The sequence below is a fragment of the Anoplophora glabripennis genome, unplaced genomic scaffold (genome assembly GCF_000390285.2).
Source record: "Anoplophora glabripennis isolate ALB-LARVAE unplaced genomic scaffold, Agla_2.0 scaffold16, whole genome shotgun sequence".
NCBI classification, from domain to species: domain Eukaryota; kingdom Metazoa; phylum Arthropoda; class Insecta; order Coleoptera; family Cerambycidae; genus Anoplophora; species Anoplophora glabripennis.
In genome coordinates this window covers 419,449-433,653 of record NW_019416253.1, presented here as the reverse complement: position 1 = coordinate 433,653, position 14,205 = coordinate 419,449, and positions in this window count along the sequence as shown.

The window sequence follows — 14,205 nt, the reverse complement described above, 5'->3', positions numbered from 1 at the left end:
CTTCCCCCATTTGTATGACTGTGGAAGCTAATATGTTATTGTACATAATATTTAGCATCTATAGTGATAAATTCAGCTTGCCGAAACAAAAAGTCGCGAAATGGTCATTTCTCAGTTCTTTTCCTGGCCTATTATAGAAAATAGAACCATCTACAATTTGTGAAACACGTTGATTCCATGCGTCATAGTGCCTCAGTCACTATGACGCCTGTGCGAGTGCGGTTACCTCGGGCGCCAGTTTCTGTTTACAGTGCAGAAACACCACTACTCAGGCAGCTACAGTGAATGTCCAACAGTCTAGAGAAAGTTAAACTTCACACAGGAATAAAATCACATCCGATAAATTGTTTCATTTATTTAAGGTTATCTATTGTATACAATCCTACATACTATTATAAAGCTACGGTTAGACATCACCTAAACAATTTACTTACTCTTCATAGCACGTTTCTACGGTCACAGCTGTAGAATGCAACTAACCCTGTAATAGAATTACTTCGCCAGGTCTCCCATCAGGAGACTTGCGCAATGGATCTGCGCGGAAGCTACTTACTTCGAAAATCTGCCTGGTGTTGATGGACTGGATGGATGGTGAGTAACTCAAATGTCAAACTTAACTCACAGCTAAATTCCTACAGCGACGATGGCGGTTGCGCAATCTTCACAAGTTGGACTTACAAACTTACTTTTTTCCAACGGTGTCAAAAATTGACTTGTTAGTTTTTGAAAAGAGCTACAATTTTTGGAGGACCACAATAATTTAATAATTTTCTACAAAGCATTTTTCTCTCTTATTTAATTATACTTTCAGTTTAGCATCCAATGTTTTATTACAGACATATTTACTTTTAAAGCTGCAAGTTTCCAGCGCAACACGCCGAGTTAATATGGATATTTTTTCACAGCTTAACGTATTTATTTTGAGGTAGAAGTTCACCTAGCATTTTTATCAGCGTTCATATTTCATTCCTATTTAATGATAACATCTACTCCATACGTGTAAATACCGCCACAGAATAAATTAAATAACAACTTTTCCTACATGTCCTAGGCTTATGACCCTCAGTTTATCGAACATGTGATATTTATACAGGCTGCATTGCACGAAGTCCCTGCTGCTAATGACGATTTCGTGTACTGGAAATAATTACGCCGCTTTTGCTAACAGCTAGTTTAGCGTCTCATTTTATTAGATAAGTGTGTATTCCGTGTTGGTTTTTATAAAATGTATTGCTTATAAAAAAGTTACAGTTTTCTTCGCTGAGTTAAGATAAGTTAATTTTAAATTTCCCGCCAATCTTATCCTGTCAATCTCTTCTGCGAATGCGTGGAATTTTTTTCTTGAATTTTAAATTTCCCGCCATTGGATGTCGGTGATTCAGAAAACTGACACGTTAAAACTCTAGACTGTCAAACAATCACATTAAGAACTAGATAAAGTAATAGTCATTTGTCATCATCTTCTATACGAACCGTCTAATACCCGTGATTTTATTGACTCTGTATTATTATGTTTTTGTGGACGCCTTTATTTTTTTATATGTTGTTGTTATTGTGAAATTGTTATGAGACTCTCTCAGCGTGTGGGTTAATTTTTTATTTTATTTTTATTTTGATTGAAATTTGATATGTTGATTTGTTACTTTAATTTCTCTAAATGAAAGATATGTATAAGTTACAAAATATCTATATATTACATGATTTTACTGGTCATGGGATTGTTTACAATCTACAAATGTTATACTCCTTATACTAAATTAATTAAACAATAAATTTTCCCACTAAATTCTACTGTTAAAGTGCATAATGATTTTTTTAAGTAAGTAGTTCAGTTGATCAACAATGGAATTGTGCATTAATTACACGTAAATGCAGTGAAAATTTTTAATGTAGAAATTTATATAGCGCTATAGTTGTAAAATTTGCAAATTTGTTTAGTTAATTGTCGACACAGTTACGAACGTAGATTTGTTGCTGGTTATTTATATATATTCCTTGTAAGTTTCTTTTAGAAAAATTCCTCCAGATGAAACTGCACTGCACTATTTTTCTTAACAGATTTCACTTAACACTTTTTATTTATGTTCGTTAACCTAGTTTCAATTTGTTGTTTTAACATAACTTGTGTTGAGGTTGCGGAATGACTTTTCGAACTTTTGTTACTTCTACTAACGTGACTTTCAGACTTCTGACAGCTATATCTATTCACAACAATTCACCACCAAGATGGCTTGATAAGTATACGGTTTCCACTAACTTGTTGATTTTAATTGATAGCAATTGTTTTTTCTAGGAGCAAACTAGCCATGTTACTGCTACAGGTAAACATGGAAGACTCGCTACCTCGAGCCCGGAGATTACTTTTAAGAAACGTGAAAAACAAGTGAAAATTACTATGGCAACAATAACCAACATTTTTGAAATTTTATTTATGCTAATACTGACTTTTGGACTGAATTACGATGCATGAAATTTACATTTTCAGCTTCCTTGCATTTTTTTGCATCTTTTGACATCAATTGAACGTTTCTAGGTTAAGTTAAAAGTTATGCCAAAATTTTACTTATATTTACAAATTTCAACTAAATTTTGATAAATAGATTAATTCTCAGCATGTCTGTTCTTTCACTGTCTTTAGTACAAACATTTTAACACCTTTCATACAGTCTTTACTCGTTTTTCAGATGTAAACGAAAGAAAATTTCAAAGTACTCCGATCTGTCAACTTCTTATAAAGTCTGGACAACAATTTGAACTTTGGTTGGAGTTTAAACACAGTTTATGAAGTCATGAGGGTATTTTACATTCTGCACATATGATTTTGCAGTCCTAATACACTTTTACGATTAAAAATTTACAAATTCTAACGGAACAACAATCGTCAACATTTATATGATACATAAAAGTTTTCACAGATGCATAGGTTTAATTCCACACATACATTCTGGTTACAGGTATACTATGCTTTGTTTACATATCAGTTTTATTGTATGATTCAGTATTACATGTGAAAAAACCTTCGTCATCCGTCGATGACTTGTCAAAATTTCACTATATTAAATGTGCTCATAATATAGTAATATGGTTCTTTACTGTTCTCTATAACATAATTGTAGTACATGAGTGCATTTAAATAGTTTTATGAATATGCAAATTCACTTTTTGTCGTAATTTTGACAGTCGAGACGTTTTATTGTGAAAATTTATTAATTACAATATTTTAACTTATACTATTGATAAATATCTTTCATTTAAATTCATTATAGTAATTCACTCACTGTTCGTGTCTATTTCAAATATATTCAATCTAAAAATTTGTGTTTGTTAGACAATTTTATGTTTCGGTTGCGAGAAAAGAATTGATATAAAATTTCCAATTTAATAAACCATAACAGTATAAAAGTATTAATCAAACTTTATCCACGAAGGAAGGATACTGCGAGAATAGTTTACAAACGAAGCCATCTAGTGTCCTTTCCGTATATCGGCAAATAGCATTATATTGTGCCTGTAATTACCACCATCAATTTCAATTAGGCCTCCAATATCACCTAAAGCTCCGACAATCTAAATGTGTTCCAGTAAGTTAAAACTAATGGTTCTTTCGCACTTGTCCATCGACGGACTTTAATGGTTTGTTGGGACATTCCATTTATGAAAGGGCAAATGGATTTCCCAAGCATCGTTCGGCGCAAAGGAAACACGTCATCGTTTCCGTGTTGTGGCCCTTTATGAGGGAATCATTTAGTTGTCGCCGTGCAGATTTATTGGGTAAATGAAAAAAAAAATGGGACGGAAAATCAAATCAATTAATAACGCAAACATTTCTGAAGAACTGCTACCAATATAATATAAATGTTAAACATAATATTATCGTAAAAATTAGGTTACGTTATTAACAGGCGATTTGTTAACATGTCACATCATGTCACAGCGTGACACAGTGACTGATTGGCTGTTTAAGTATCTGGACTAAGAAAAAGAGTTGAAACACCGTATTTGTTTAGAAGTTTGTTTAGTTTTTACTTTTATTTAGAACTTTTTAATATTACCTGTTTTAACTTTCCTAATAGTGTAGTAGTGACAGCAGATTTTAGCGAAACTAGTATGTCAGAAGTCATTGAAATTTACAAATTAAAAATTTTCGAAATTAAAAGCGCGTGTTGCACTTCCGGTTATACCGGAAGTAGCTGTCAACTTCGTTATTTTAAATGGAACATTATATATTATTACATTATCGTCAAGATAAATTAAAAATAAGGCAAAATTGTTAAAGCTTCCCTTTACCTAAATCTAACCGTTTTCCAGAACATCGACATTTTATAAAAATGTTGACAGCTGCAAGCGTTTCGAAAATTCCTTATATCTTTCTTCGTTCTGGGTGCTTTCCCTTGCTTTTCGGAATCATTTCGGTCTCATTTTTTACGTTAGATTTTGAAAACTTAAAACCGACAAAACTTTTTAAATTCAAATGGAACACCTGTATGTTTCTGCATCATATTATAGAAAATCAAATTATCTTTTCACCGATATAGGTATTGTAGGGGTTACAGTTTCAATATTCTCATATATTTTCGGTTTACTTACATTCTCAAGAATATTACGTTAAAAATATCATCAAAAATGTGTCATTTATTTATTTATTTATTTATTTCACTACTTATCCAACAGGCAAATGCTCAGTTATAGGATACAAAGTCAATGTAGTAATACAACACACAACGCATTCGAAAATATATGTCAATAAATAGAATTAATAATAATAAATGAACATGGCAATATACCAGCACAAAATATAGTAGACATAATATAATATACATACAAATACACAGAGAAAAATATATATTAGAATAGCAAAACTATGGTAGATATAGAATATATAAAATCATTACACATAAATAAATACCTAAAAATATCGATACATATGCACGCACATTCACTTATACATATAGATAAACACGAATCAATAAAATAGTAAATACAAAAATAAAGTATTAAAACTATAAATTAACAGTAAAGAATCCGCTTTTTAATTTCATTAATAGTGCAAGAAAATATATCTAACCTATCCTCAACACTGCAATAGTTGAGAATCATCTGATATAAAGGAGATACTTTCATAATGTTAGTTCTTACAGTGGGTAACTTAAATATATTATTTTCACGAGAAGCAAGCCTAGGAACTTTGATCTGAATTTTGTTGAGTAACCAGGTGCAATCAATTAAGTTGTTTAGTATTTTATGTAAAAAGACAATTTGATGTGTAATTCTGCGTGTTTTTAACTCATTACAATGAAAGCGATCAAGTAGTGCATTATGTGGATATCCTCTTTCAGGATATATTCCGTCAAGCTTAAATGCGACTAATTTAAAAAATTTTCTTTGAACTTTTTCCAAAGATTCAATGTGTGCACTATAAAAAGGACTCCAGACAATTGATGCATATTCCAATTTTGACGTAACAAAAGATTCATAAAGTAATTTCATAGTATGTATGCTGTGGATTCCTTGAGAAGAACGTATAATAGTTCCTATAGGTTTATAAGCAGATGATGCAACTATGTCCATGTGTTTTATAAAATTTAATTTAGCATCGAAAACAACACCAAGATCTTTTATGTACTGAGGCCTTTGCAACATAGAACTATCAATGTTACAGTTATATTTGATGTGGTTAATTTTACGTATAAAGGACATTACATTACATTTTTCTGCATTTAGAGATAATTTATTTTGGTTGCGCCAAACAGCTATCATATTTATTGCTTCTTGAAGTAGAGTACAATCAGATTCAGATGTAATTTCTGTGAATAATTTCAGATCCTCAGCATACAACAAACAGTGTACCCAATTAACATTCGCAATTATGTCGTTAATAAACATTACGAACAATAACGGGCCCAAAATAGATCCTTGTGGTACACCCGGTCATGAAAGGCAAATATTGGTACTGCCATTCAGTATTCTATGTCCTAGCACATTGTTGTTTATAATTTGACTTATCCAAAGAAGTAGTTATAAATCCTATAGCTTCTATTAATCTTTGAGGGTGAGATAGTATGATTAATTTATATAAAACCTGAAATTATTATTTTGGACACTATAAAATGATGTACCAATTCAAATGTGAATATTTCTGAGTGAAATTTTGTGGATTCCTCGGAAATATATACCTGCTATGTAAAATAAATTTGACTTGGGTACACTTGAAATTTCTCAACTTGAGAATACCGAAATTTCCAGTGAAATAAACTCAATTTCGTCGTAGGAACTTCGTCTAAACTAAACACAGAAATCGAAACTAGTGAACAGCGTGTGTACTAATTCGCACTAATTAGAAATCAGTAAAAGACGAGACAATGAAGTTAGTATATTTACTTTTAACGGAGGAAGAGATACGAAATCCTACGTTATGTGCCTGTCATTCGGGGCTTGTTAGTCGAGTGTAAAGCTTCTTCTCCCCGTTCTTGTAATCTTACCCTTGACAAAATTTACCAATTAATATACTACACACAGCTCGGAATACTAAGTTTCTCTTTGGTCTTCATTCCAGCATCCAAAATGTCGTTTTATGATATGTACAGTTTATACAAATTTTGCTGTCATTAATTATATGCTAATAAAAGGTTTATTAGCATATAATTAATGACAGCTATTTTTTATACAAGTCGCAACGTTCATTTAATAAATAAATACATCATTAAAAATTCCAGTTTGCAATTGGCGTCATTATAGTATTATTGTTCAGCTGCTATTCATTTTCTGTTTTTATCGTTCTCCAAATTGCTCTCTCTCAGCAAATTGTCGATTGGTAGTAGCTGAGGTAGTAGTTGTCATCGGTTTTCAGTTGATAATAAAAAACTATTTTCTATTCAACAAATAAATGGTATTAATATTGGGTGTACGTTTCTGTATGTCAAAAATATTAATAAATTTATCTTTTAAAGCAAAGTTTACTTTATTTCATGTAGCGCGCAATAACCCCCATTCTTTTCATTACAACCGCTGTCCGAGGATTTACTTTTCTCGTACAATACACTGAGATTTTTATTAAAAATCTTCCAAAGTCCGGCATGTGTTCTTTCTTGGTCAGTCTCAGTTAAATTTAATAATATCAAATTAAATGACCAGTCTCTGGACATTCTTGATATAGTGTCTCTATTTAGCTTCCTAATATCATTAGCAAATAACCAATACATACTTTTATCAAAGAATATGTCTTATACTTGTAACAGGTATTTTTAATTCATATCTCAAAAGTTTTTCGTATTTTAAGGTATCAATCTACAGGGTATTAGAAGTTAATTGAAAAATCATCAAGGGAATGAGTTTTATTTATTCCAAATTTAGTATTACAAAATGTGATTATGGGGAGGGGGGTGTTTTTGAGGTACATTAAAATATTGTTCATTTCTTGCAACAAAAAGTGCATCGGAAGCAATACATACATTTATTATTCATTACATTTTGAGAGTTGAGTGTAATTTGCATTGGCAAAGTAGAACTAAAACCACAATATTCGCGAGATGAAAAGAAATTTGTAATTTGTCGCTTCTGAATAAGCGGCATTGCATTTTATAAATTTCGTTGCACCAAAAATGATTTTAGTTTCAACCCAAGCAAATCTAAGTTAGAATGGAGGAAAGTTTGTTATTTGTGCATTGACTCGTATTTAGACAAACTGTTTAATAAAATCTATAAAAAATGTATTGCTGGTTGCCTATTTACTACATAACACTTTTAGGCTTATTGGATGTTATTGTACTTTTTTCCACCGTTTTTTTTATATTTTTTCTGTAATTTTTTTCTCTTTAACCTTCTAATCTGTAGTTGGGTTTTTTATATCTGTAGAACAGTGTACCAATGAATAAGTAAATAAACTACAAACTTGCTTAGAGAATAGTTGGCGTTTCATAACTTTATTTTTTCCGAAAATTTTATATTTTGTCCATAACTGAATTGAAATAGTAACGTAGTTTGTTTAATTAACAATTAAACTTGCTCTTAGCATTCAGTTCATTCATTTTATCCACTAATTCTATGATGGCAATCCCAATCAAAGATAACAGATCCAGTTACGAGAGCTGCATGTGTATTTTTCCCAATTCCCGACCAAAACATTACAACCAGAATCCCGCATTAACGACGTATGCCGGATTTGATGAGGATTTCGATCTATATGTTGTAGACAGTGTGTTGCACCTGTGCTAAATTGCCATGTGTATTATGTATTCCAGGCAGAGGATGTTTACTCTCTGGGTTCAGAGCCAGGTACCAAACGCTAAAAGATAAAATATTGATGGAAACCTGCCATACATTCTTTATAAATACGAGCGTTTTCATGAAACGAGGCAAGAGTTAAATTAATTTTACAGAAACTTGACTAATCTCGTACTAAAGAGATTTCACGTTATGATTGAGGACATATTTAACGATAAAGATTCAATGTATTACTAGAGATTGGCAAAAACTTATATTTTTAGGAATATATCTGTATTTTTACTGCAAAAACTAAATACTTAGCCATGAGGGTCAATTTTTAAACTGTCCCCAGTTCTCGAAACCGAGATTCCTATTCGTAGTTAACTTAGCAGCTTGAAATGCTTAAAACTTGAAAAAGAAAAAGAAAGAAAATTAATATTTCTTTTGTATGCGCAGTATCTGTTGCAATGCCTCAGGTGGATGTTCTTTTTAGTTTAGGATCTCTTTTAAAATTATGTTCATCTATCTCATTCTTGGATACCACAAATTCTGCTCATTCTGAATTAATTTAATGTGAAAGCCAGGTGGAGCCTTGACAGATGCACTGCTTTGTGCACGTAAATAGTCAGCAGGATATCGTTTTTGAGTATGCCGAAGTCGTCGAGGTCCACATAAGAATTAAATCCCTTGTTGACTTAGTCCCTCGAAAAACTATAATTGCAAAAGTGAACACTAGTTAATGTAATTAAAGTTCTAAACCGGGTGAGAGGATTACGCTCAAATAGAGAGAAAGGCAGGATTAGCTTCCTGCTTAGTTTCTCAAAAGAATAAGTGCAATTTTACTCCGTACTTCGTTCGTACCGAACTTTTTAAATTTTCCTCGTCACTCACAAAGGGAATTGGAATAAAATTCACGTACTTATGCCTTCATTATCGTTTCCTATATTTCATTGTTCTTTCGATTTATAATTTTTTTTAATCACATTCTAATTTCTACTTTATAAAATGGAATTATATTACACAATTCCAACTTTATTTAGGATGACACTTAGGTAAATATTTAAATATAAATATTTTGCTTAATCATATCCTAATGAAATACTGATGTGTGAAAAGATATCGGGTAACAAAGTTAAAATTAAGTTTTAAATTTTTCTCTGTACTTTAACCAGGTTATAGAATTTCCACGCTACGTTTGAAATATTAAAAATCTCGTTTATGTTTTTATTTATTTTCAAAGCACTGTGTTTAGTTTGTGAGTTTCTGACATTGATCTAGTTCAAACTGAAGTAAATTACGGTCACTTTACATATTCCAACGAAGTAGACAACCGTAGGAATTCACGACGTGATTATAAAAGTAGACAAGGACACATTTAGAGAAGTTAAACCAGGTAGGTATAAGGTTCTTGACAAACAAGGTATGTTTTCACTATTTTTTCTTATTGAGCCACTTCAGCAGCCGATTCTCTGTTAGTAATCCAAGCGGTAGAGCATTGGAGGCGTTTGTATTTGAAGTCATCTATTTTGTTGTACAGAAAAATCCCAAATATTATGTAAAATAGAATCCGAGTTTGCCTATTCCAAAAAACTATTGCTAAATTCAGGGGAACAACAAACATAAAAAAGAACGAAAAATGATCCGTTTTTCGACATATTTTTTCCTGTAACATTTAAAGTAAGCCCTAAATAAAAAAAAGTGATTTTTTATTTTTTTGTTTATTTGACAATTTTCTAAGTTACATGTGCAAATCAACAAAATTGAATAGTAGAAAATTGTATCTATGTATATTTGGAGCAATTTTTAAAATATGTAAATATTTAAAAACATTGATGTGATGAAGCTTTGTGAACAAATAGTAAAACATAACATCAATTCGACCCTAAAAATTTTGCAACGATCGACTGCGTGGTTTTCGATTGACAGGATTGTTGATTAAGAAAATTTCAAAAAGTTTATCGCGTACCGTGAGTTTAAATTAAGGTTTAAAAAGGGGAATTTTCTATGGAATCGACAAAATCTTGCTCACATAAAAACTATTTATTTTTAAATTTGATATAGCAAAGTGAGAGGAATACGAATATGTAATTATAAAGCAATAAAATAAATAATTTTTGCACAAATATTAAGTTTAAAGAATTATGCCACTTTCTTTTGCTTTTAAAAAATAGTTATATTATGGTAATCAAGTTTTATTAGTTTGTGTTCATCAGTGCATTCCACGAAATTCACGTTATAATGGTTAAAAAAAAATTCTTATTTTAATGATCTCTCTTTTAATTCATTGAAGCGTAACAAAATTTTCAGTTAAATTAATGATAAAAGTAAGTTGTTATTTTGATTTTAATACAATAAATAAAAATTATGTACGTATCTTAAAATATTAAAATTCGAGTCTAGTTTTTTTTTTTCAACGGATTCATACAATACTCATGGCTATCTGCCTCTTTATGATCATTGTCACCATCATCATCAACGTCAATTTCATCATCGCTTGTGGAAGGTACTTGAAAATTTTCCTTTTCCTGTTGAAAATGTACTAAAGGGATTTTGAAAGTACTTGTAGTTAATTATAATTTTTTTTTCTAGACTTCACGATTACGTAAGCTATACATTATTAACTTGACGCTTCTATATCAGAATTTACAGAGTAGAATGCTGTCGTATTTGGCTAAAAAGCAAGGGGTTACGACGTAGATTTTATCGATGGCATAGAAAATTCCCAGGCCAATAAATAGTTGTTTACAGAGTAAACAAATGTTTTAAAAAAATAAAAAAAATTGTAAATGGTTATAAAAGTGTAAAAATAGGTATTTTTAGTATTGATCATTGTTTATTATGACGAGTATCTCTAAAGAATTGTGTGCTCTTTCTAAACCTTAATTTATAACGTGGCAAAATTTTTAGGGTAGAATTGACATATGTGCTCATAAAGTTTCATCAATATTTATAAATATTTACTTATTTTAAAAATTGCTCCAAATATACATACGATTTTCTACTATTTTTCGGCCATTGTTAATGCAAAATTCAACTCTTTGATTCGCAGTTATTGTAACTTTATAAAAATCGTCAAATGAACAAAAAATAAAGAATGACTTTTTTTATTTAGGGCTTACTTTCAATGTTACAGGGAAAAATATGTCGAAAAGGGGTAATTTTTCCTTCTTTTTGTATGTTTGTTGTTTTCCTGAATTTAGCAATGGTTTTTTTTTGGAATAGACAAACTTGGATTCTTATTCTACATAATATTTGGGAATTTTTTGTACAACAAAATGATGACTTGAAACACAAACGCCAAAGGCGTTTACTGCACTGTCGCCTGAACTATAGACATGTTAAATTAATCCAAAACAACGTAAAAAAGCCATCGACTGTGAAGTCTGGTTCTGTACGAAAGCATGTCTTTGGTGAGGATTGCCGATAGTTTCACAGCTTCGCCTGCTTGATCATTGTTTACATGATTGGAATGAACAACTTGACTTTTGGTGTTGTCTTTTATTATTTTTCTATGTGAAACCATGTAACGATTAAAAAATCGGTTTACACGAGAATTATTGCTTGAAAAATGTGCTACTACGGATGGAGAAACTACACTTGCATTGAAGTATGTTAATCTCAATACTGGTAGCTACAACTTTTTCTGCGTAGGTGCTGCAAATTGAAAATATATTGCGATTTCAGCACAAAAGAGATTTCCCTTGGCTCCTGCGACATTTGTTTTTCGGAGCAAATTTATAGAAAATAAATTGTCTCCCTATTTCCCTATAAAGGTATATATTTTTTAGAGAAAAATATATTAAGGGCCCTTTGTGAAATATTTTTATTGCAATTCCGACAGTCGTATATTTCACTTGGAAAATTTATATATAATACATTTTTATAACTTCAACCCCAAACGTATAAAGAAAACCCCACGGCTAGAAGTCAATAAAATTTAAATTTGAAATCCCATTCAACGTAACAGTGAGGCATTCCCATACAAGTTTCATAAGTTCTAAATCTAATGTCCTTTAAAATTACGAGGGAGAGGAAATGGAATATTTCAAGGCCGATACCAAAATATCGGAAAAGGGTATTAGCGCGGATGAATAGAGAGTAGGCCGTGCGTAACTTTCAGTTGCCGCCATTCAATGCCCACTTTGTCTTTGTGACATCGTCACCGGGTCCTAACTTTCTTCGCTTCGTTCGCACGGGTGTAAGTTATTTTTAAATGTAATGTCAAGAATGGCGACACGTTGCCGGAGTCTTTAGCATATCGCAAAGTATTAAACAAAAAAAGTTTACGCAATCTCTCTTAAAAATATATATTTTGGCTCTTGTACTTGTTCTTTCGTCTTCTTGCAACAACATCGTTTTCTCCTGACAAAAAGTGGGCTCTAACTATATCAACACATGTTTTTCAATAATATCTTGATAATATCTTGAAAATTAATCCACAAAAATACACTCTGCCACCACTAAACTACACAAAGACAAGTTCCTAATACTTTCTTGTAAACAAAAACCTAAAATAAAACAAAATGAAGCGATGTGGACATATTTCGTCATTCTACGTCTATTTATAGGTCTCCAAAAATACACCGGACCTACTCCTCTCTACAGACCCTAAATGTCTTGTGATTCGTCGAAAAATTGAAAAAAAAAGAATTTTATATTACTTTCTGATAAACATATTATGCTAATACCCTTAAAAAACTAACCTCACACCCAAAATCTCCCCGGACATACTGGCGATTTCCTCAATTCAAAACAACACTTCTCTCGGTGTACCTACTATTCCCAGACATAAATCAATAACAAAGAATATTATATTCTATTTTAATAACTTTTGTTCTGTTGCGCCGAGATTTACTTTTTCATAAGATTTAGAAAAAAACCGTTGTAATTTGGTGCAACAAAAAATAATGAACAGAGTTCTCTCGGAATTCAATTTAATAATGAGGTGAAAGTAATTTTTTAGTGCAATAAAAAGCACCTGTGCCAAAATGCCTTCGAACAAATATCTTAGGTATTAAAAATTATTATATATAAAGAAAAAATTCAAGAAGCAAAAAGTAAGCTTAATAAAGAACAAGTAAGTCTTTATTCCCTGTTTTTGTGTGAATATCTGGCTTCAAAAGCAGCCCTAGATAATCCAATAAGAGTCAGTTCTGTTTTTAATACAGAATAAAAAGTTTCTGATTTAGATTGCTTAAGGTGCTTCATAAAACAGAGTTTTATTAGTTTCATTCTTTAAAAGCATTTGAAGATTTTAGGTCGCTGATATTTTTTTATGTAACTAGAATAAAACACCTAATATCTATCAGTTGAAGTCTATCGATATTTGTTAAATAAAATATTTGAAGTGTTTCATTTTGCGGTTAAATCTGTATCAAAAAATAATACAAATTTGCTTTATTCGAACTTCAGGAACGAGTTTTAAGTGTACTCTGTCGATTCTAATCTGTATTAATGGCATTTCCGTGAAATATAAGAAAGGGCAAGTGATACGTGTGGAAAGATTCGCCAAAATTTAAACCAATAAATTACGCAAAAATCGTCGAGTTAATTTATTTGAGAAGAGAAATTTGCGTGGAATTTATTTTACGGGGGTCCTAATGTTCCCTGAAATTTTATTTATTAAAGTATCTACACAAATAGAAATCGTAAGTAATTAAACAGAACGTCGTCACATGTAAATTTGTTGAGAAGTAGATACAAACCTTAAAAATAACTACTGATTCTTAAATATTTTATATTTGTCTAATAAATTTGTTGTGCATTTTGTAACGACTGCAAAATAGTTGAACAAGATCAGCTTTTATATTCTAACTAGATACACTAAAAAAATATACAGCGTGATAAAAAAGTTCTGCATAAAATTCATATTTTCGTTAAACAATTTTTTTTCGAAAAACGGTGAGACCCGTCGATTTTTATTTGATCCAGGGCACCTTGTTATGTGGAAAAAATTGTTTTTCGATAATCCACTTACGGCAGCGATGACATAATTTTTTTTTT